This window comes from Apostichopus japonicus, chromosome 11, assembly GCF_037975245.1.
Source record: "Apostichopus japonicus isolate 1M-3 chromosome 11, ASM3797524v1, whole genome shotgun sequence".
Taxonomy (NCBI): Eukaryota; Metazoa; Echinodermata; class Holothuroidea; order Aspidochirotida; family Stichopodidae; genus Apostichopus; species Apostichopus japonicus.
In genome coordinates this window covers 21,614,547-21,640,187 of record NC_092571.1, presented here as the reverse complement: position 1 = coordinate 21,640,187, position 25,641 = coordinate 21,614,547, and the positions used below count along the sequence as shown (strand labels likewise).

Here is a 25,641-nt window from a genome sequence, read left to right as displayed (position 1 = left end):
ACACAGATTGCATACTTTAGTTTGACCATTGTGCTTTAAGTTCATATTAATCCCGTTAATTCTAATTGCGTAAGGCAAGCTCTTGTGTTCTTCAGGTAGTTCTAACTGTACATATCGTATTCCGTTCTCGATATTTGGGAATCTGGGGAAGGTCTTTCGTTTCCATTCGCCTCTTATTTTACACCCATACTCACAAAGTTTTCCTGTTAGATCTTTGTCCTGTATGAATGAAGGTACTCCGAAAACACTAACAGTTAGGAACGTTCTGTTGACACCAGTAGAAACTGATTCCCATTCACGAGGAGTCCACTGTCCAAAATAAGATCAGCTTGTTCCTTTGCTTTTAATGTGATAATCCAGCATCCCAAAGATTTCACACAACTTGCAATTCCATCTCTACCAACATCATTCATGATAGCATACAAAATCTCAGTATCTTTATATGAAATGTCGGCAACACTGATGCTACACTCCTTTAATTTCTCCACTGTCGCAGAATCCGTACTAACAATCTTGTAGGCTAAGGAACGTTGCAAGACGTCATTGCCGAGATCTCCAGCGGAAAAAGTATTCCAAAATTGGAATAAAATGAAATTTTCTGCTAAATATTGTCTCAATTAGTGTCTCAAATAATACAATTTGCAATGATGTAGTGAAAACCACACTCTATTTAACCTCGGAGATCATTAGAAAGTAGAAAATATAAGAGCTCCTCAAGGAACAGTGTTAACAGGTTGACGGTTGTTTATCCAATAACGGTTGGTTATCCAATTTTTTGACTTCATGAAGTCAGACCAACTTAAAATTGATCTCAAGGATTGGGCTTTTTGATAGGTCTATTTATATGTAGAGATATGCACTAGTTAATTGCAATTTCAGCCCTCCAAACTAGTGTAGGGATATGCACTATTTAATTGCAATTTCAGCCCTCCAAACTAGTGTAGGGATATGCACTAGTTTATTTGCAATTTCAGCCCTCCAAACTAGTGTAGGGATATGCATTAATTTATTTGCAATGTGACCCTTCAAACTGGTGTAGGGATATGCACTAGTTTATTTGCAATTTCAGCCTTCAAAACTCCAGGAAGTTGCGGGTAAGGAACCTGAAAAAGTTTATGGTCAGGACCATTGACAACGTGGTTTATACACGAAATCTAAGATTTATGTATATATCCAAAAATATCAGTTATTTTTAATTAACTTTCCCTGCGTCAGTTTATCATCAAAAGCTCTATGAGGTAATGACATGTTTCATTTGTAACTTTTCTAAGATTTTGACTGATATGATGCTTTTTTTGTAGTTTGACGTGAAGTTAGGTGTTGCAGAAAATGTACATTTGCAGTGTATGCTGGGGGCAGCTATGGAGACCAGGTACAATCAGGTAAGTTCGTTCCTTACTTTTTAAACATCTTAGGTCCAAAGCATGTGTTATATTATGTGATATGCCTGCTACTACTGTACTAGATGGAATAATTATTTCAGTATGTGAACGAAGACGTTACAAGTATTCATATTTGCTTGCATTTCATTTTTATATTGTAGGTGATTTCTGTTGGTAGACAGCATAAGGCTAGATAGGTTGTACATATTCTGCGGTATTTGCCAGTAGCACCCTCAGTTTTATCACAAGTTTTTGTAGTATAAGATGGCAGTGTCCATGTGTTCGATAAAGGTAACTGTTGTGTACATATTGTTGTTGGCGTTGGTACATAATAGTATTCCATGGCATTGTGATTAGTTGGTCATATGTACACTTAGAGTTGTAATAAATAAGCTGTATTGATTCCCTTCAGCTATCATCTATTGACAAAGCAAATATTTTTTTAGATAGTTATGGATTTTGGACAAATTTAAGATTTTATATCTTATTTTTTGTTATCATATGTTGGTTATAGCCATGATTTTTAGAATAGAAGGTTAATTTTTGACATGAGATGCATTGTGGGTTGCATGGCATAAGCATTTAAAAGAGCCTTCTACTCCTTAATATTAAAGGAGCCATTCACTCTTTAATATTTTCTGAGCATTAAAGGAGTGTTCCAACATTTAAAAGCTAGTTTATGATTTTATGAAGCATTGTTTATTACACATTTGTTTTCCTTTTTCTCCTATTTTTTGATGTAGAGCTTGCTAGTGGGGAACAAAATACCAGCGCTTAAAGAGAAAAACTGAGTTCTGCCTTCCCTTGCCATACTATATCTCCCCCCACACCCCCCCCCCCTTGGATGTCGCAACCAGACTTCTCTAACCACCCAATCCTTTACATATAAACAATGTCCAATCAATTGCCAGGTAGTGTTTATAGAGTTATAGAACAACAGTGTTTGTTTCAATTATCAAGGAGACTTCTCTGCATATGCTGGTCTTCTCTACTGCTTTCAAATGCTAGCTAATGGCTAACTTGATCAATTGTCTTGCATTCTTTTCTTGATATAGTTTTGCCTTCTTTTGTGTAATCTAAATAATTACGTCACTCACTGTTTTATTTAAAGGCAACAATGAACTAAGGCATTTTTTTTGGATCAACAGATAACTTCTGGAGATGAGTGGAATAACCCCGATGTTGGATGCTTCTCGGCCAAAAGATGTTTTTCTCATCAACTTCAAAGCAGTTGCTACATATTGATAGATAGTGTTCAAAGTTAAAAGTCTGCCAAAGCAATAGTAATGATAATAATAAATCCAGACCAGGTACTAAATGCATTTAACATGTGCACACTTCGGCAGCCGCTGCTGTGAGTATCCACCTTTATAATTACTTTCATGATTCTTAGAGCAGGTTCCTTTTTTCTTTACTTCGATTTTGATCACTTTTTTTAAGATCTTTAGCTTGACTTGTCACATTTCGATTTGTTTTGATTAATACCTGGTTGACTTTATAAATTTGCTGACCACATTAAAGAAAAGAAAAAGAAGAAAAAAACTACCTTAAAAGCAATGATGTCATATATTATGGAGGATTTTAAATGTTCTTTGAATATTCAATATGTTTGCATAGCATTACCCTTCCTGCAAGTTGTTGACCAAAGCAAATCGTTAAAAGCAAAGATGTCATAGAATATGGAGGATTTTGGATTTTTATGCTTTGAATCTTGACAGGTCTCAACTATGAAGTGTGGCCTATTGCCGATCAGTCAAGATGCCTTGATTTGTGGTGAGATCTCTATACTATGACTACACGGAGATCGTGGTCGAGGAGGAACAGAAGGATCAAATCATCAGGGCCCCTGGACCCAAAAACAAGATCCTATTCTTGCGTAACCATGTATCGTCTGCTGTGGTGGGTCCATAGAGGAGGCGTACTTCCTAGTCCTCAACTGTGTAGCAGCATGTGAGATACAGGTAAAGAATTAGCTGGACTTGGTCCAACGTGGTCGGATTGCTTGTAAAACTTAGCAGTGTCAGAGGCCAAATGTTTTCTGGTTATGTTACAGTTTGTTCTTTCTCCTCTATTTCAGAATATTTTGGAGACCTGTGAAAGTTACAGAGTTTTCCTTTTTTAAGCTGTTTTTTAAAGAGCCGGGAATGGGGTAAGGGGGGGAGGGGGTTAGGGTTGAAAATGGACAAGATTAGTCAACTCGAAACACAAAGTAAATGGTATGGATTGAGTTAATCTTTGTTATGACCCTCTCCTCTGAGAAAAGTTATCTGAAATTTTCAAACTGTTTCCAAACAATATAATCAATTTGGAATTTTTATTGTCTTGGGAATGATTGTATCTCCTAGCCTACACGGAACTTGATTTTGCCATTAGCATAGTCTACTTCTGTATCAATATGTAGTCATTACACTCTCCTCAACTCTCTCCACCCCCGAAGATTCCGCTTCTGTACAAACTTTTGTTTGCTATTTCCTGAGTCAAACTAGGCTCTTAGTAACAGCAGAAAGCCACCCGCAATAGCAAAGCCTGCTCCATGAAATGAAAAGAAAATAACAGCGGTTGAAAAAGTATGTTTGACTGGAATAATTGCTAGTCTTGATGCGACTTGCCGACTCCAAATCGGATTTATGGATTTGGATTAAGGCATAGTAGGGGATGTTTGCTTTCTAACATGTATGGGTACTAATAATGTTGACATTCAGCGATAAAGTTCCCATAATATTCTTTTTGATGTCTGACCCCAAGGGCAAGGTTACCCACCTGGGAGATGTGTTTCATTATTGACCTTGGAAACCAGGGTCTTTTGGCAAATGTAAATCCTTAGATAAGCTACCAGTTGAAACTGTGGGAAAAATTTCCCTTAGAGATCATTCATGAAAGTCATAATTGAGTTTTCTATTTGTATGTCTTGAAGGTTCAGCAACACACTTTACTAGTGGGTTAGGATTTCAAGTGGTGGGGGAAGTGGGGGGTGTTGATTGGCAGGAATGGGAGTACTTGGTCCTCTCTTCTCCCTGCAGCATGAAGAGTTGGTTGTCTGGGATTTGTCAACCTACAATTTTATCAATCGGTGTGTGTGTGTGTGGTTTTTTTTGTCGAGTCTGGGTAACAAACAATGGTCGTTACAAAGCGGATTATCTGCTTTCTAATAAAGTTACCCTTACCTAACACGAATATAGTTGATAAGTATTCAAAGTATTCAAAGATTTCCTTAGTATTCAGAAAGTTTACCATATAACACACAGTACAAAATAAGTATTCCAATACTAATACGAATAACTATAAGCCTTCGTCAGAGCCAAAATATGTAAATGGGTGAAGTATTCGAATACCTGTTAGGTATTCAAATAGGTATTTGAATAGGTATTCGAGTAGATTTGGAATAGCTATTTGAATACTTAGCTCATTTACATATAAGTATTTGCTAATTTAAATAATTCGGCTCTGATGAATACTTATAGTTACTCGAATACTTTTTCGCTAGTATTCAAATACTTGTATGCTAATTAGTTATGTTATGAAGGCTTAACAGGTTTCTGAATACTTACTCGAATACTTATTGAATACTTGTATGCTAATCAGTTCCAAGTAAGGAGAGTTAGGAATTTGGCCAGCTTGTTGTCCTAGTTATTGATTAAAACTCTCCAAACAAATAATGAGAATAACCAGAATTCTGAAGTCTCCTTTTTTATTCAACAACTATAAAATTACAAAACAAAACAAAACAAAAATAAAATACAGCTTCTTCAATTTCATGTATCTTGGAGCATTCGTGCACTTGTATGCAAACCGTTTGTTCATCTCTTGTGGCTGTGGCTCTGTCCACTGGTTTCTGCCACACATACTGTGAATGTACTCTGAACATAAAACAAATAGAAATAATTAATAATGATAGGGCACAAATATACATTGGCACAATAACCACCCACCAGAAACGGAAAATATAATATATAATATTCAGTGCATAATACAGGGACGTCGCAACGCGGGGGAGAGATGGGTGGCTTTAGACCCCACTTTTTTTGCAAGCAAGCATGTTTACACATGTCTTATAACATGTCACAAAGTTTATATATAACCTTACTAGCCCTCCCCCCCCTGTAATAATTATTAAAATGATGAAAAATTTGGCTCATTGCATATAACCACATATGAAAAACAGAAATGTAATCACATTAAACCGTGCATGCCCAACACTTAAATGTTTTGCTTTTTTATAACGCTATTTCAATGGTAAGTAAAATCTCTGTAGTACGGTAAGAGAAACGTCAGACTTCAACGTGAAGTTTGACTAGGTAAAACTAGGAAAATCCAAGTACTGAATGTCCAAATAATTACCAAACATAGGCATTGCCCCATGCACCCATAAGAATAAGCTTAACTGTAGTAGTTAACCCTATAAGTTTAGGCCTAAACAAGAAATATACTACACATGTAGCCTTGTCTTATTTTAATTTGATTATTAATTTTATTAACTGCAAATATGCTGTTTATCGTGGCACAAGACAGGAGAAAATTAGAAGTTGAACTTGGTTATTGTGCCACTGTCAGAAAGTTTCAAATGATTACACATAGAAATGAAACAGAAAAAATGGTCAACATACCACTTCCTCTCCACTTTATCAAGCAGACTGCATTTTCAGTTGCATTTTCTTTGTCCATCACCGACTCTGAAGTAACTTGTTGATCTTTCATCCAATAAATAACACATTTTTGAGGCTTGGTCTTCTTCGATGGGTCAACAATATTTTCCATATTCTTGGATAACTGCAGCATTTAGTTCTGAACATTCATTATTGGATATTTAGGCCTATCGCTGTGGGATAAAATTTATTTTCTTCCAAGTTTCAGCCTAATGTTAATAAAGTTCAGTCGGGCTGCAAGGACTGGAATAAATTTAGTCCGACTCAAAAACTGAAACATTTATTTCTGCTAACTCAAATTCAATCTGCTAATTAAAGTTGAATAACATTCAAGAGGAATAAATATCTATTCAAAAGGGAGTATTAAGCACAGAATACTAAAACAGTAAGTCTATGAATATGATGGATGAGATTTTGGAAAGGCTTCAGTTTTCAATCCTCCGCGGTATATTCAAATACTGCCGCGCCTGTGCACTTCACCTTAGCCAGAAAGCGTATTATAAATACTAATGTGATGACACTAACATCATGAAAGGAAAGCTGGGATGCTCCTGAGGGTCTTTGTAAGTTTGATGAGCTCAGCTTGCGCCCGCAGGCGTCCACAGGATTCTGTACCAAATCGTTTGGAGAAGAGGCTTATAAACACAAAGTTCCGTTTTCCTGATAGTGTTGCAATGCTTCTATTGTACCTCATACATATTGTACATAATGCTTTTGCCTATTTGCTATCAAGGTGCCTTGCAGAATCCAGGCATTGGTTATATCCACCATAGAGAAGTTGACATCTTTTTGTTCATTAAAGAGCAAATTATCAAATACCCAAGTTTGGTCCAGTTTTGTTGACACACAAATTTTTTTTGTTGGATAGGAACAAATGAAGTATTATTGCGCAGACAGACAGTTGCTCAAATATTTGCCTGTTGAAGGAGAAGTGCATTTCTGTGTTTGTTCTGTAATGGCAGTATTTAGCTCTTTTGTCCTTTGACAGAGAGATGGAAGACAAAATGCTTCAATTGAGAAGGATTCAAAGGTTTCATCAAAAGGAAGAAAGTTCAAACCGGATTTAAGCTAAAAACGACTCTTTAGTGGGTCTTGTATTTTTGAAGCATGAACGCTAAACGGATGGTTTCTTCGGCAAATCATGTACGATGTTGTCGTCCTCTTATATGAAATTGTTGAGTTTCATTCCTCGGATGGCATATACAAGATGACAAATATACAAATCTCCTTTGTAGTGTTAGGACCAGCAGAGCAAAGTCAGCGACGAGAAACGACAAAGGAGGAATAAGAGAGATTAAAAGAGTCGCTCGTAAGACTTGTGTTCGATAATGTAACAACAATCTGCATTCAAACGCTTTACCGTATGCTAATTATTCGTGACAGATACATGCTGTAGGCCTGGATAATGACATCCACCTACCGGATGAAGTCAGAGACAAGGTCGGCGAAGGGACTGCCAAGGACGCAGGTGGGGTCAGTGAGACAGGACACAAACTGAAGGTCGGTGAACTGGAGTTCGAAGCCATGATGAGACATTTGGACAATATGGTAAGATTTCAAAATGCAAAAATTCCAACTCACTTGGCCTGCAACGTCTGTGCAGCAGACCTACTAGCCTTATTTGCATTTAAAGATCTGGGCAGACATAGCAAGCATTTACTATGCTAATTGCCAACCGATGGCGTCGCTAGTTAACGTATGAGGTTTTTGATCATATGTGTACCAAGCTAATACGCTTTATTAAGTGAGATAATTCAGTGAGAAGTGAGTTGTAGGAAGTCAGTGTGGATAAGCAGGTAGCTTCGTTCAGTCAAAGTAAACAGCTGTGACGTATCAGGATGGTTGGATACACCATTCGATTTGATTTGTGTCTTACTTGAAACTCTAATTGTTACAGCTTGATACTCTCTTAGATTCAATATATATATAGTATTGGCAAGCTCTTGACTTAATAATCAGAATGGTTTCATACGCTATTGAACATAATCCAAACTTTATCGGTTTGGGGAACTTCATGAAGCTCCCTACAAGTGATCTGTCGCACACCCCACCCATTTTGAAAATATTTTCAAGATCACCTGCATCCAAAATTGTGCAGTATTTCATGGAAATGGCATAGAAACGGAATGTTCCAATTAGTTTGTCCTGGATGCACCAAAGACAGCGAATGTGTGAGAATTTCAAAGAGATTCTTGTGGAAGACTTGATATGTAATCATTTCATAAGTAAAACAGCAAAGAAGACAAAGATGGAGGAATGTTGTGCTGCTGATGTTAGATGTAAGAGTGACTTAGATCTGCAACCAGCACAAAAATTTGATCACAGGAACTTTTTAATTTGTTACAGGGTTACATAACAGGCAACGTGTACGGGCAGCCGTTTGTGAGCGACGTCGCCTACCCAGCAGCCTCCACCAACTTCATCTACATCTACGACAACGAATTTGAGAAGAGCAGATAGGAGTCACCAATCAAGATGTTGAACAGGAGGCAGGCAGAGGAGAAGACGAAATGGCTGAACACGCCAAACACATAATCCAAGGTGGAGGTAGCTCAAAAGTACGCCAACTGGGGAGAGAAAGGGGAAGACGAGGGCTACAAGACAAAGATACACCTGAGTAGTAGTGACATGTAATTGGTGGTAGGCACATCATCCGTTTGACAGAATCACCCGACACAATCCTTAATTTTGGGCAATTTGGGAACTTTGACAATTCAAGACATCGAAGAGGCACTTGCCAAGGTGATGAAAATGTTTTGATTTTAGCACTTTCCAGAAACAAAAAAATCTAAATCTAAAATGTCCTACAGATGGAATTATCAGAAGTTAGTCATCCTTTGTTTGTTTGCTATTTATTTAGCAAATGTTTGATCTTTTCAGAGGGAGAACAGGGTTAGAAGGGTTTTTGGTGTCGAGGGGGAAGCGGGATTGTCACCATTCTGGACAATGTGATCCGGGGCGGTGATTTGTTTCAAATATTGATGGGGTACATTTGCTTGGGTGCAGGCGCGTAGCAACTTTCATCCACCAAATTGTTCTCGCGCTTTGTTATATTCTGTATATTACTATCTAAGCGGAGCGCCACCATCGGTTGGCACGCAGCGTACAAGAAAATTTCTGGTTTTGATACCCCCCAGATCACCGGAAATGGCACTTCTCGGGCTTGAAAATGACCAACCAGATGTACACTTTTGCCTGAGAACCAAGTTTTTTCCAAATAGTTTTTTTTTTCATCCAATACCTATTTAAAGATTGACACCAGTCACACATCATGTTGGACCTCATTGCATCTCCTGTGGATCATTGCTTTTGTAGGTAATACTACGTAACGGCCCACAATACCCGTCAGCCCCACTTTTCGAGGTTTTAAAGCCCATTATTTGTTCAGAATTTGAATAAACAAATTCACTTCAAACATGCCCATAATGTTGCACAAAATATCATGTATGGACAACCAATATAGAAAAAAAACCTTCAACCCCTAACAGACAGGTCAAAATTGCACGAGTAGAGGGAAGTATGATGAAGAATGTTGGTCAGGGAATTTTCGAAAATTCAGACACAGTTAATTTATTGGTGAACAAATATTAAAACCTCTTATAACAGCTACTATAAAACTTTGATATCATAAAAAAAAATACAAAAAAAAAATCAAGGGGGGGCGGTCTCCCCCTTTGCCCCCTGGCTACGCTCCTGCGGTTAGAAATCTTGTAGGAAACAGGCCAAATGGAAACCCAGTGATTATGCGTCATCCACAACTCTTCTCTCTGGTTACATTTTTTACAGTGGGTAGGTGACAAGGACCCCAAGAGTGGTGATGCAGTCGCTATCACCGATCCACAACAGTTTGCAAGACAGGGACAAGATCATAAGGAGTACAAGAAGAAGGTTTAAACTGTACGTTGATGATGTTATACACTGTTATTTCTAATTGATTGTTTTATTTTTGTTATTTGTCACCACTTTCTCCTTCCTCTCACTTCTTTCCCATTTTTTCGCCTTTCCCCTAATTCGGTCTTCCGAGGAGTGAATGATGTATCTGGTATGTTATAGAAAAAGTGGTAAAAAAAAAAAGATAATGTAAAAGTGTATCAGTGGGTGTTGCCCTGGATTCGTTGAAGCGGACTCCCCACGTAGGTAGGGTTCTCCCCTTGTAGGGAGCGGACTTCCCATTTAGGGAGCCATTTCCACATGTAGGGAGGGTTCACCCAAGAAAGTTTTTTAAGTTGTGCTATTTACTACTTTTGTATTTTTGTGGTAGGTTGAAGCGGATGGGTGTATATTTCCTCACGCCCCCGACCCCCTTCCCACCCAGGATCATTTTACACACAGCAGACCCTTAGCAAGCCTCAAAAATTTGCTGTGAGAACTTTAAACATTCTTAAATCTCTCCTCCTTAGTATCACTATTCAATGTCCTCTTAGTGTTATGTTATGTGTCTTCTTAGTGCTATGTTATGTGTTCTGTCATTCTGACATCTTTGATAGATGTCCCAAAGAGTGTCTGCTGGTGAAATTTCCGTAACCATATTACCCAGAAATGAAAAATTGATGAGATCACACCTGCATCCAACAGAACGAGGCATTTAGCACTCATGCCACATGCTCCTTGCAGCTGGTGCCAGGACCGCGGTGGCAAAAGGCATGAATTTTTAATGCCTCATCCTTAATGGCAGAGAGACTATGAATAGAAGTGTCATAATGTTACCAACGAGGATGTTGTCTACTCTTTGAATTTCAGATTAGGCAAGAGCGTTTTGGGGATAAGACGCACCCTGGACCCATCTCTGAAGTTCTGGCAGGTATAACTTATGGAGATGCTTGCAGAACACAGGTGCGTTGGAATTTTCCTTGTCTCTGGCCCCCTCTACCTTCCATTCTTCTCCCCACCCCCTCTGCATTTATCTATTAAGTCCACATTCTTAAAGGATATCTCTTGTTTTAGATTATGAAGAGCAGAGCCACCCACCTATTTCTGTTTATAGATTGTTTATGATTTGCATAGTAGTATAAAGTATACCGACTAAGTTCGGTAGTATGTCAGCTGATAAGGCTTTTTGTTTCATGGACAAGACCGTAATAAGTTGGTGTAGGGTTACACAGCAGTTGTACGGGTATGCTACTGTAGACAAGGACAGAATAAAGCGCCCTCGCTACCTGTTGTGTTCTAACGCGTCTCATACCAGCACAACAGTGTCCTGTTTCATTTAAGCTTTTACACTGGTTCGAGAGTAAACCACCTGTATCAGCCCGATGACCCTCTAGTAATATTGTAAACATTGATCAAGATCTAATAATATGGTAAAGTTTGATCAAGGTACCAGTTTACTTAAGAATAGAAAGTCTTGTTTTTTCTGTCTGTAGTTAGGTAATAGCCTATCCCCCAATCCCAACAATTATTTTTATGTTATTTGATTAAGCATTATCTTGACTGCACCTACCAATGGGCTGCCAAAAACTTAAGTATCCTTGCTTAGAAAAATTGTAAAAATCTTCATCATTAATCCAAAACAAGCACTAAGTAATAGAAAGAGAGAAAATAAAAGGGAGGGGATGGGGGGCAATCTTGTTTTATCAATGTGCCTGGTGTGACAGTTGTTAGGATACGATTCATGTGTACTTATTAAAGTGTGGTGAAAATGACGGATGGTCTCGACATTCCTTCCGTTAGGTTCTATGTAAGTAATATCAGTGAATGTACCACAAGAAAGTACATGAGCTACGGGGAAAAGTTGAGATATTAGCCACTCCCCCTCCTCCCCCCACCCCACTCCACCCCCCCACCCCACTCCACCCAGAAAATGTGTGGGTAAATTGACACTGAAGCTAGTACTTGGACATGCCACTGGAGTTGCACTTCATGTTAAAATCAATAGGTTGAACAAACTTATTGATAAGATCGAATTAATTGATCAATCTCAACTTACTAAAGCCAGCTTACTCGGAAACAAATATCTTTCAGTTATGGCTTGTTTTGATATTCTTCATTAATGATTACACAAAGTGATTGGTTTTAAGTGTAGAAATCATGTCACCTTTTATGTGAGTCATAAATCAATGCTTTGCTTTACTTTCGTTGGTGAACTCGGTTTGATCAGTGATGTTCTACCCAACTCCTACCCCCCACCTATCCTCACCCCCTAAATTGCAGTTGTTTTCGGATTGGTTTGACTAGACTCACATGTTTGAAAGACTTGCCTGCAGCTTTTGTTTACTTTTCAATTGAGTGTTTTGTTTTGAAATTATTTTTGAAGTGATATTGTTTTCGTAAGCTTCACTTTCACCCTTTTTTTACATGAAAAAATGTTTTTATAGTAATGTGTGTATCTTTGCAGAACATCAGAAAGAAAAAAAATACAAGAAGATAATTTCATAATGAAACTATAGTTTAGAGAATTAATACCCAGGAGATTCTCAAAGAATATTATGTTAGATTTGCCAGATTTTCTGAAAACATCGGTTCTGATCCTGCCAGACTCTATGTTTATTGTTCAGTTAAAGTAGCATTCAGCTTGAAAAATCTCAATAAAAAACCAAACCATGTATTCCATATCAAATACGAACATAATTCATGTTCAAATGATAGAAATTACACAAAGAGGAAGTTTTAACCTCCGACTATGTCCATATTAGCTGTTAGCGTTAGTCTTTACCAGGTTTTTACTGTTTCTAGCTTTAGTGTTTGGCTAACAAACAGTTTAAAACAAAAAAAATGGGGAAAAAAGTGCTCCTTCAATCTAAATTGCCTGCATGGAATATAGCTCCACTTTTAGTCAAATTACAGTAGTGCATGTCCCCTTTAAACCCTGTCTTTCTTCAATCTCCTTAAACTAGATCCCCCAAAATTGCTTGACTTTCTCTCCAAACTGGGATGTTCCCTCGACCAAAAAGAGGGGAGAAAGGAGAAACTGTTTTCTTTCTTAATTCAGCCATCTTTTTGGGCATTTGCTACAATGATGTGATTTTGCTGTGACATTGTCACAACTTGTCACAACGTGTCACAAGTCTGTATTTACTCTGTCGTTGTCGTTGATGTTGTTGCAAGTTTTGGTTTTCCTTCCTCACTCGGTCGACCAGGATGCGCCACTGTCGGATTCTCGTGACAGTATGTAACCAGGCCAACAGGAATAGGAAATAAATTTAATAACAAAACAAGAACAATAGCGCATCTTGGGAATAAAAGCAACCGAAATATCATCATTTTGTCACGGTGGATTTATATTGCAGACTTGAGGTTTCCGTATTATCTATGAGGACATTATTAGAACAAATATCAGTAGCAACTGAAGTTCTCTCTCACCCTGTTTACTTCATCCATTTTCATTTTTCTTGGTGGTGAAGGGTGATGGGTGTGGGGAAGTGGGGGGGTTAAATGCCACCCTGAATATTTAAAATATGCAAAATTCTTAAAACCACAGAAAGATCAAATGTAAAAGAGGATTAAGATGTCTTACTTTACTTTTCATATAGCAGAAGGGACAGAGGTGATCAGGCTAATTAGCCATGTGAAGTTGCACCTCTTTGGGCGTGGGTTGGAAGGGGAGAAATACACCAAGGGTTTCGTACAGAAATATTGCATAATATTGCCTTCACCTTGTGGTAATTAGAATTGAATGAAAAGTGTAGTACGTTAAATGCTACTTCACAAAATTGATTGATCTTTTAGCTTTCAATTCAGGCTTCGTCTCTGAAATGCTCTCTCAACCGATTCTCCATTCAGTGATAAAAGGACATCTGGATTCAACTTTAAGTCTCTGCTTGTTTGTTTGTTTCTGTCCTCTCTAAATATGAAAGTCTCAATATCTGTCCCATCCATGTTTTGCCATGCCAAGCATCATATATTTACGGACTAATTGCACCCATTTCGACGGTGCTGAAGTAAAACTCATTAAAGTGTTTTTAGGGAACTATCCAGTAGCTACTTGACCCGACTGTCAACTTATTTTCTATGGTTTCAATTTTTCTTTAAATCCATTGGGATATGGGTATTTTGAGATTTTCATATGACGTAAACACAAACAAAAATGTTGGTCATGAATAGCACACAGCTCCTCTGTTTTTACTTACATTTCAAAACTGAGTAAATTGGTTGGTTTTATAACTTGCCTCGTAGTTGTGTTCTGATGAATGTCCTTCATTGTTTGTACTTACTTTCATGTGATATTTAGGTATAAAGCCCCATTATGCCTTCCATTATAAACACGAACAAACTGTTCCCTAACCCTATTTTGGTACCATTGTGTAGTTAATAAGCAGACAATCTTGTAGGTGCATTGTTTGCCAAATATTTTGGCCGAATCTCAGAGAACGAGCGAGAATAGAAACCTCCAAAACATTATTATTCAGACCGTCCAGATGGAATGCATAGTGAGACTTTAACATCAAAGGACAAGATGTACAGTGACCTTTGAGTTAATGTTATATATTCTTTGATGGTATGATATTCCTTTTATTACCCTTATATTTCTTACATCATTGTGAAGCGTGTAAAACCTACCTTTATAATACCCACCGGTTTCATACACAGTGTATCAAAGACTGGAACAGTATGAACTATCTTTTTAACTGTTTCCATTCATTTAGAAGATAGTACAGTATTCAAATGGTGGCCTTTACTGTAGAGTTGTTTACTCTGTTGTTCACTCTGATAGTTGAGTATAATTAAGTTACATAATATATGCTGCAAGACACTTGGGGCGATATTTTATGAAGGAAGTACGTTCCTTTGTAGCTACTTGTTCTGTTTGCTATATGATCTAACTGTTAACAATGAATTATTTGACAACCTGTAGGCTTTATTTTCACACTCAAATGAGTAATTATTAATGATTACCCACATTGCTGATTATTATAGATGTGATTGAACACACAATATCACAACCTAATTAAAAGGCTTGTATTAGTATACATCTCTCTCCAGAGGCTCCAGTTCACTGTACTTTCATCAAGGGATGTCATTTTCTTGTCATGTTTTCAGTTTTAGTACTTTTATCTTTTATGTTACTGTTTAATTATAATTCAATTATGGTGTGTATGTATGCTGTTGATAAATAAAAAGGATTCCAGCTTCCACGGAGTGGTAAAATAAATGGCTGTCCTTTGAGTTTCTTATAAAGCTAAGATTTATATCAGAGCTGTAACATTATGTAAATGTGGTTTTCTGTTTCTTAATCTTGGCGTCCAATTGCACTACACATCCAACAGGTGCAGATACCCCCTCCCCCCACTCCAAAGATAAGAATGGGGTTACAAGGCCCTTGTAATAATAATAATGAGCAGTTATTTTTACAAAGCTTAACCAAACACAAATGTGGGAGAAGCCCGCACAGGCGTATGGATCACAACTTACACTACGGGTGGCTTCCAATTCAACATTTTATATAAAATTTAGAAACTCATTTCAGATGGGAAAACTGTAGACTGCTCTTGGATGATAAACCCACCTTACATAGAACCTCCTGATTGCCAAACCTCATTGCTTCAAATGCCATTGCCTTTATCCACTCGATCACAGCACCAGTGGATCATCCTAGATGAAACCTGGCAGAGGGAGGGGGGGCACCTAAGATACAGTTACAGCAACTGAAGTAGATATAACTATTGATTCTATTAAAATATAGCAAGCCTCTACTTTACCCAACCTCTACTTCAAGACATGCATAATTAGGAACAGATGCTCTAGAACTCTGCACAAAAAGGTAAGACTGTACTTTAAGAACAAAACCTCTACATGGATCACAGAAACAGTGAATTTCATTTAATATATACCTTCATTTATATTGGAGAATGGGTTAAAAATTCGGACAATTTATCTAAAAAATCCCAAATGTGACATTTTATCACAAAATTCAAGCAGTTTTTGCCAAAATTTGTTGTATCTGAAAATGTTCATGCAGCTAGCTAAACAATTTTAGGCTGACATTTTTATGTCAAGATTCGCCCCAAGAGTCCCCCTCAAAAAGTGTAAATTATTATCTTTAGAATGTCTGTCCCATGGATACGCCAGACCTACACCCTCGCCCCCCCCCCCCCGGGTTGATCATGCATGACAGTAGGCCTACTGTCCCGCCTAGGCCTAATGCCAGACCACCCATTCGGGTAATGATATATTGGTCATTAAAACAACTTTTCTGACGAGATTCGCAGCGAACTCAATAAATTATCTTGACCAACATGTTTAATGACCTTAGGCCTATGTTATGAGACCATTTGAATTGTTTCGTTGTAAATGTAATGATTGCAAATGGATATGCATCTAGCATGTCATTGCTAGTTTATTTTTTTTTTCAATTAATACGTTGATATATTATGCGGTGTTTGTCCCACATGGCTTGCCATAGACGCACACGGTCGTGGTCAAAGGTTAAGCAACGGAGCGCGAATTATGATCTGTACATTTCTATGGATCTGTATATAAAGCTCACTAAAGGTTACACGAGCAGTGCAGTTCGCTTCCTGGCAGCGGTTGGCTAACAATTCATACGTAATTGTAATTTGTAGCCTATTCTGTATGGGGGGTAACTGCCAAAGAATGTGAATGGCAGATATATTCGCCAGCTCGAAGGTTGTGTATTAGGTTTGTGGAGCAAGTTAGTACTTCACATTGTTTGAGTCAGCGAGCGTGAGAAATTACGCTAGCCTATCATATAATAGTATCGCTTAGGCCTAACGATAGGCTAGCTCACGTAGGCACTGGCGTCTATACTAGTTGGAATGCTAGTCTAGGCCTAATATGATATTCACTAGACAATTAACGTAAGTAAAGTAAGTCACTTTATATCTTCCGACAAAATACTAGACCTAGCTGGTTGGGCCTAGGCCTAATTACTTTCTGGTTAAGGCTAGTACAGCCTACCATACAGTAGCCTAGGCTATGCCATCTAGCACTTAACACTAACAGTAACACATCCTCAAGAAACTAACTCGCAGCCGGACAAATTAGCTTAGGATGAAAGCTCTCTCTCTTTGCTTTTTTTTTTCCATCATGACAGGCAAGGCCGTTGGTTTCTTCTCCAACTTTCAAGAATAAAAACAATAGTTTCCTCCCTGAAATTATTTTTAGGGGTTGAAACCAACGTTTTTCAGGGGAGGAAAGAAAGACGGCTTGGCTGTGGAAAGAATTAATTTAGGTAGTGAAGCAACTGTACGTAGTAAATGTGTCTTGTGATTTAGGAGAGTTTGGTGAAAGAAAGGAACATATTTCAAAGAGACACTTGTAGGATGGTGACTTCGAAGTTCGGCCACTTAAGACTTAAAACACCCCAAAACTAAATCTTCTGGTATAGGCTATTTGAAAATATACTTCATATGGTGGGAGAATTTTGTTATAGTACGATACACGGCCAAACTTTCTTTCCTGCAAACTGTTTTCACGTTGTTTTCCAAGAAGATTCTTTGTGATTGTGGAACTGGTATTTCTTGCTAGAGTACTGCGAAGTTGTGACACGCAACCCACAGTGTGGCGCTGGTGATAAAATTGGTGGCGCAGTTGCTTTTTCAGTAATTATAACAGACTTCATAGATCTTCGTCATTTTATTGACAAATATGTAAGTAATTTCTTGCACCTGGGTCATTTTGGAGAGAAAATAACTGTAGCTTCGTACTTTTTGGTGAAATTTGACTCTTCCTGTAGGTTTTCATGGTGAAATCGTGTATTTCTTAGGGTGGTCCGAACTTCGCAGTATGCCGAACTTCGCAATACTGACTATACTTGTAGTAATTGAAGAAACTGGTAAATAGGAAAACAAGGAGAGGAACCAAGGAGGGCATACCTACTGTATAGGCTAAATTGTCTATGTTATTTCATTCCCACAATGAATGCCATACAAGCAAACAACCCATTACCACTATGAATTCCACGCATGTAAATTACCCCATGTTCGCATACAATCCTATGCAAACAATCCGGCCTATTCACAAACATTGGTACTAATTTAGAATCCGTACCATCCGATATCCGACAGGCTAAAAGAGGGCGCTCTTTTTGATGGGGTGAGCGTTTTTAAATGGGGCTTGGATATTTTTGGGGGACTAAAAGAGTTTGGCGGTTTTCATGAACATAGTAAACTCGCTTCAGCGATTATGTCCCTTCATTGTACCCATTTCACATCCCCCATACCTTCAACCGTAGTTCTCTCTATTCTTTCTGTCTTCCTCAATCGTTTTCTCGGATGAGACCTACATATCTATGAAGAGAAGAGAGGCGAAAACATGATTAATAACATGAGTAACACATAGCAGTAATCGAACCTAGGATGTTAGGATGCGAATTAATAACAGCGCATACTCCTAACCGATCAGGCTGTGAGCCGGATGAAGCTTTGGCGTTTGGAAGAAAAATAGAAACCTTAACTTTTCCTTTATTACCATATTTGAATATTCATTACCATATAACAAAAGCAAAATAATGAATATGCAAGCTGTTTAAAGACACACCTTAGTGTTAAATGTGTAGCCAAGTTCCTAACTAATAAAATGGGTTAAGTTCCATGCCCTCTTGGAATCCAAGTTATAGTCGTTCAATAGCAAATACAACCAAGCCAATGAGATATGTCAGACTCCACGAAGGAGAAGCTGACGACTTTAGCTACGTTCTTATTATCTTAATTCCAGCGAGATAATGTCACCCTAGATAGTTATTTCTGTTAATCCATAGCCAGCTTACTATTTCATGTCAACACTCCGTATCTCCACCTCAACACTCCGTATCTCCACCTCCCGTTCTTCTATCTCCTAACACTATTCCCTACTTCCTAACCATATTTCCTAACCCTCTTCATGTATCTCTCTTCACGTACATCGATGGATTTAACTATTCCCTATTTCCCTATTTCCTAACCCTATACCGCTTTAACTCATTCAAGCGAATCATTCACGCGACGCACCTATTCACCGACTGTTATTCTATTGAACCAAGCCGGTGCGAGCACACACGTTCAGCCGGATTATACAGTTTTTCTTCGGCCGATTCGAAGTAAGCTTGCACATTCATATGGTACGGATTCTAAAGTCAGGCCCAAACATTTTTTATCTTCCAATCACTGAACAGTTACACAAGGAAGATACCTGGTCACATTTTCTATTTTCATACTATCACAACTTTCTTTAGCTTACTCTACAAGAATATGCAGTCAGAGCCTACAGAACAACAGTCTCCTCCCTTGAAAATAGTATGTTAGTTTCCTTAACCATGTTATTTTTCACCCTTAACTTTACCTTTCTCCCTTTAAATCTTTTCTTACAGTTATTCCACTTACAACATCTATTCTTTCCACATAGCGTAGCCAATATGCCTCCCATGAAAAACCTTAGTTAACTCCCCTGGAAATGTTAGTTTCCAGTGAAAATGTACTTGACTCCCCAATGATGTAGGGGAGGTAAGTTACTCAACTTTTAAGTGGGAGGAAAATAACGTTGTTAGGGGAGGGAACAAATGGCCCCAGGCTAGGCCTACCACCAAATGATAATGGGAAACCTAGGCTAGCCTACCAAAGTGAAGGCTAGATAGAGATGAGGACGAACTAGCCTATCCTAGGCTTCTTATACAAGCAACAGTACTTTGTAAAATGAAATTCTCAAGCAATTAGGCCTAGCTCTGTGGTCTAATTGATGTTAGTGATGGTTCAAGTATGGAGAAAACTCTCCGTGAAAGCTGATGTTACCTAGCATAGGCAACTAAATTGATATACATGTATTAATTTGATCAACTAGCATAATTTTGACCTGAAGCTAGGCTTAACAGTATTGGTCCAACTCTCGGCATATCTTTATCAGATCATAGCCTTCTTTTGATGCCTAAGGCATGATTTTATGGTCTGCAGAACTGTTTCACTGAAACTGATTATTATTAAACCGAATTCAAACTTTGCTAAGTCAACCTCTCATTGTTGAGTAATTGTCTTTAATTTGGTTTTTAGTTTGAAAACATTGATTGAAAGTTGTGAGGAACACAACTCATGGTAAACACATATTAAGAGTATTGAGAGATAAGTACAAGATATAGTATCTCTGTCCTTGTTGATATAGAATATTATTACACAGGTGCTAGAAGTCATGAAAGCACATGAGGGTTTACCATGAATATACTAATATGTTGTTGGTACTTGTGTATTGGCTGAAAAGCCAGTTTTCATCTTTGCTAAGTGTACATGTTGTAGCTTAAGTGTCGGTCCTTATTTCACTTGTCAAGTTTCTCGTTTCAAGAATGATGTTTATTTCAGACATTTTTCAATTTTCCAGTTCCTCATGAATGTGCTTGCTAAGTTTGTTTAAACTAGTACATGCTCTCCAAATTGTTTGGCTGATGAAATGTTCTCAAATTGTGTTGAATTCATTCCTTTCAATCAGCTTGACTATTATAGTGAACAATATACATGTATCAAAGGAAGTTTTGGCATTTTACGAAGTACTCCATAGGTTTGATAGCAATGTCTAGTAAGGTTCATTAAAGAGTCATATTGCAAGTATTAAAAATAAACAGGCACTAGTTCAAAAAGAGGTACAGTTTATTCATGTTTGTAAACATTCATCAAAAAGGTATCTGCATATGCAAACTGGAAGATGATCTTATGTAAAACTACTTTAAAAAAAATACTAAAATTTATTTCACACCAAAGGTATATATATACTGTACATATTGCTTTGATATTTGTCTTTACAGCATTGCATTGGCCACACTGATTCACAATGAGACTCCATGAACTGTGACTGTAACATCCTGCTGGAGGTCTGAGACATTGAAGATTCTGTAATGCTTCCGTTTGGGTATGCAGTTTACTATAGTAACACAGAAATATTTAAGCTCTGGTATTTGTTTCGTTTATTTCTGCCATTAAACCACAATCATATACATTTGTTTATACATAGTTATATCAATGAGGCAGCAGTCAGGGTTGTTTAGGTAGTCAGGGGGAGGGAGGGGAGGAAGGGAGGGAGTGTATAAAAATGAGTCTAGTTGCAATGTCTATCTGCTTTCCAATATATGAAATCTTCTTATCTTTTACAATACTATCTCAGGTGAAAGAAGAAAATTGAAGGAAAAATTGTGAGTCTTGGATGTCTGTAATAAAGCTGGATCAGGTTTAGAACAAGTGGTTGAAAGATCATAATCTCCACCAAATACGAGAAGATCCTTCAAGCCTGTCCTCTACAGAGAGATCTGGAAGTGTTATCTGGAGGTGATTTAACAGAAATTGGAGAAAAAGTAAGATTCAAGGAAAACATCAGTGTGAGCCAGTATCATGAACATCAGTCTTGTCCTCTCAACAGTTGATTGTTGTCAAGATCATTTCTAAATGTACGAGACACGGTGCCTTAGCTTGTTGGAACCAGTCGGTATTTGGTGTGGTCTGTTTTTGTGCTAACTGTACAAGACACAGTGCCTTAGCCTATTGAAAAAGGTAATTGGTGTGGTGTGTTTTTGTGCTAATTGTATCAGACACGGTGCCTTAGCCTGTTGGAACCAGTTGGTATTTGGTGTGGTCAGTTTTTGTGCTAAATGTACGAGACACGGTGCCTTAGCCTGTTGGAACAAGTTGGTATTTGGTGTGGTCAGTTTTTGTGCTAAATGTACGAGACACAGTGCCTTAGCCTGTTGGAACCAGTCGGTATTTGGTGTTGTCTGTTTTTGTGCTAAGTGTACGAGACACAGTGCCTTAGCCTGTTGGAACCAGTGGGTATTTGGTGTGTTCTTGTTTTTGTGCTAAATGTATGAGACATGGTGCCTTAGCCTGTTGGAACCAGTCGGTATTTGATGTTGTTTTTTTGTGCTAAACTACTATTCTTACAGAAAGGCTGAACAAGTTCCATGATATAGTTTGTACAGAGTGACACATTCCACTCATTCCAAGCAACCATGACAACATCAAAATGAAGCTAATTGGTTTCTTAGTGTATTGGCATGAGATGCTAATTAATGTAGTCTGTTTTTGTGCTAAATTATTGAGACATGGTGCCTAAGTTTATTGGTATTAGTTTTTAATTAGAAATGTAGGAGACATTTTTGTGCTAAATGTATAAGACCTCGGCCTTAGCCTATTGGAACCAGTCGGTAATTGGTGTGGTGTGTTTGTATTAAATTGATAAGTTCTGCCTTAGTTTATTGATATGAGTTGCTAATTAGTGTGGTCTGTTTTGTGCTAAATTAATGAAACCTGTTGCCTTAGTTTGTTGGAATGAATTTGTAATAAGTATTTTGGTTGTCTAAAATTAATAAGACATTGTACCTAGTTTGATGGAACGAGTTGGTATTTAGTGAGGTCTTTTTTGAGAGTTGTTCAAACCAGTGTCCAATAACTTTGATCTGACCATAAAATTCCATTTCTTTCACAAATTGCCCCTCTAGAAGAGTATACATGTTTTGTCTCACGGCTGACAGTTTGGTTGTTAACAGGGTTTGACTTTTTTACTTTTGCTGTTACTTTGAAGAAAAGTGACTAATTTGTTTTGTATTCCTCTCCTTTCATCAGAGATCTGTGGCCTATGTTGCTCAACAAGGTTGGATCCAAAATGATACTGTGAGAGGAAACGTTCTGTTTGGTAAAGATCTCAACTCCACCAAATACGAGAAGATCCTTCAAGCTTGTCCTCAACAGAGATATCTGGAAGTGTTATCTGGAGGTGATTTAACAGAAATTGGAGAAAAATTAAGTTTCAAGGGAAACATCAGTGTGAGCCAGTATCATGAACATCAGTCTTGTCCTCTCAACAGTTGCTTGTCAAGATCAGTGCTAAATGTACGAGACACGGTGCCTTAGCCTGTTGGAACCAGTCGGTACTTTGGTGTGGTCTGTTTCGTGATAAATTAAAGAGACATTGTGCCTTAGTTTGGTGGAATGAGTAGCTAATTAGTGTGGTCTGTTTGTGCTAAATTGAAGAGGAGTACTGTGATAATTTGTTGGTAGTTATTGTGGTGTGTTTGTATTAAATTTATAAGTTTTGCCTTAGTTTATTGTTATGATTTGCTAACTAGTCTGGTCTGTTTTGTGCTAAATTAATGAGACCCGGTGCCTTAGTTTGTTGGAATCATTTTGTAATTAGTAATTTGGTTGTCTTAAATTGATGATTGTTGCCTTAGATTGTTGGAAAGAGTTGCCAATTAGTGTGGTCTGGGTTGTGGTGAATTAAAAAGACAGTTGATTGTTGTCAAGATCAGAAAACTCAAAGATGAGCTGATTTGATGGAAAAACACCAGCTAAGCTGGAAAGCTGCAATATACAGTCAACGTTAGTCATAAGAAAGAAAGGTTCATAAAAATGTAATATATATTTAATTATGTTTCCACCAGTAAAGTTTCAATCACAGCCTAAAATTTGTTGGAATTAGTTACTAATTAGTGTTTAATGTTTTGTGCTAAATGTACGAGACTTACTTTGAAGAAAACTGGCTAAGTTCTTTTGCATTCCTCTCCTTTTCTTAGGGTTCTGTGGATTATGTTGGTCAACAGTTAGCTTTTTGACATAGCGCCACCCCATCATCCTTCCCTCTATGACTTATTCGCCATTTACAAAACGTACGCGTCCTTGGATACCAACACAACGCTGCCGAGTACACTTTCAATTCATTTGTGTGTCTCTTCAAAAGGAGTTCCTATTCTTTCCGTCCGCCGTCTTAGGTTGGAGACTAATTCTTTCTGGTAAGTGAAGTTTATGATCAATTTCATTGTATAGAAGCCATTTAAAACCCGTAGGGAGGGGCTGTTTTGCCAATATGACAACCCCTTACCCACCTACAGTACCGCTCACGTATAACTCGCGTAGACGTATACTCTACGTTTATCTACGCGATTATACGATGTTATACGTTTCTGTACGCGACTTTCTACGCGGTGTCTACGCCGTGTCTACGCGGCTTAAGGCTTCGCTTCAGTGCACCTGAATAGGGATTATACGCGCGTAAAGACGTACAATCTCGTATAATCTGTAAACGTAGCATATTCTCAGCCGCTTTATATAGCAGAGCTTCTATGGGTTAGAATAAACTGTGATGCACAAAAGAGTCGGTAAACTCAACATCAAGTAATGTCTTCTAAGCCTTTCCAAAATATTCAACCACAGAGTAAGCATATACTTAAGCCGTTAAGAATAAGAGTAACAAAGAAAACAGCGCTACTAGAAGTACAAACGATCGATACCATCAGTGCAGGAAAACTTCAGCAAGGAAACTTTATCAATTACAATGTGCACTAGTCTGTTAATATTTATACGAGTTCCTCCCGTTGGGCATTAAATTGAATGTAGGTAACAATTAATGAGAACAAGGTAGGCCTTAGCCTATCCTACCTTTTAGCCTTCATCGAAAGTTACGCCGTATATACCTCGCAAGAAAACCACGATAACCGTTTAACGAAAAAAAAAAAAAAATATTTGAACTTGAAGATCTGACTTCCCCCAAAAGCAATGACAAAGTTTTGGTTAGGCCTACTATTAAAAAATATTTTCAGAAAAAAACCCTTACGATTTTTTTCCCACAAATATTGAGGCTTATGTTGTATTAGTGCTTCCTCACAATCAAGGCGCCTCCACGAATTTCGCTCCGCTTACGTAAAACCATATATATATAACACGTGGAAAGACCCGATTTTTTACACACATAATTCCCATTGACATTAGTCACGGAACATAAATTGGTCATCGACATTCGGACTTGCCCAGGTTCACTTCACCATGGGAACGAAAGAAGTTTTATCAGTCGAAATTTATGATTGGTTGCTTTTAATAAAATGTTATCGTAAACACAAACATAAGCGACTTTGGATACTTTTCCTACTGTATATGTAGCGTTTCTATTTTGCACTCCTGGCACGATGCCAAACAAAATATTTCGAAATGCAGTGTATTGCTTTTTCCACAAGGGCCATTGCTGGTATGTTATATTGAAAGTACATAGGCCTGGCCATTCAGAAAGTGTTGAAAAATCGTGTAAGGTGAATTAATGATTTGAACAAAGTCAAAGGTGATACAACTTTGAACACAAAATTGCTGCGAAGAAATATATTGAAGTAACGTCATGTTTTGACAAAAGCATTCAATGTACAATAACTATTTACTAACCTTTTGAAACAAAAATTCAAGCAGAAGGAGTGGGGAACAGTAACACGAAATAAGAGAAATATCGACATATTGATGATAATGGCCATCGGTGTCGGGCGACAACCAACCATTCCCACTATATCTTATCCTGGTTCTAAGTGGCTTCCGTTCAACAAAAATATCGTTTTACCTAGGCTCAAAACGTCGCACAAAATATTTTCAAAACAACGGTACACATGAAGTAATCCAATAAATCCCAGACTGAACAATGAATATAAATACGGTACACTACAGCATCGTTACTTTAATGTTTACCTCCTGCCGACACAACCGAAAATGTTTAATGTTTAATATGTAACACGGAGATACGTATTGAACTTTTTTTTTTAAATAATTTCAATGTTTTAACATGTCACTCCCGTAGCTCCTTAAAAGTTGCTAAGCTTTTTATTGATAACGCCGAACGTACCGCCATTACCAGACACACAAGGCGCCACGAAATGTAACAGTTTAAAAAGTCGGAAACATCTGAAAGTACTAGTAATATGCAAATGTTACGAACGTTTTACCCCTACGTTAAGTGTATTT

The 25,641-nt window shown here is 37.8% G+C and overlaps 1 protein-coding gene across 1 annotated transcript in view; it reads left to right on the top strand.

Moving 5' to 3' along the window:
- The window catches only part of LOC139976465 (uncharacterized), a 49,615-nt gene that overhangs the window by 14,517 nt on the left and 9,457 nt on the right, over positions 1–25,641 (top strand). Inside the window, exons 10-20 of the mRNA XM_071985228.1 lie at positions 1,302–1,382; positions 2,531–2,736; positions 3,101–3,343; positions 7,409–7,573; positions 8,372–8,767; positions 9,812–9,922; positions 10,766–10,858; positions 20,685–20,788; positions 21,041–21,227; positions 22,492–22,642; positions 23,442–23,657. The gene's annotated coding sequence lies outside the window, so the exon portion shown is untranslated. The remainder of the gene's footprint in view (positions 1–1,301; positions 1,383–2,530; positions 2,737–3,100; positions 3,344–7,408; positions 7,574–8,371; positions 8,768–9,811; positions 9,923–10,765; positions 10,859–20,684; positions 20,789–21,040; positions 21,228–22,491; positions 22,643–23,441; positions 23,658–25,641) is intronic.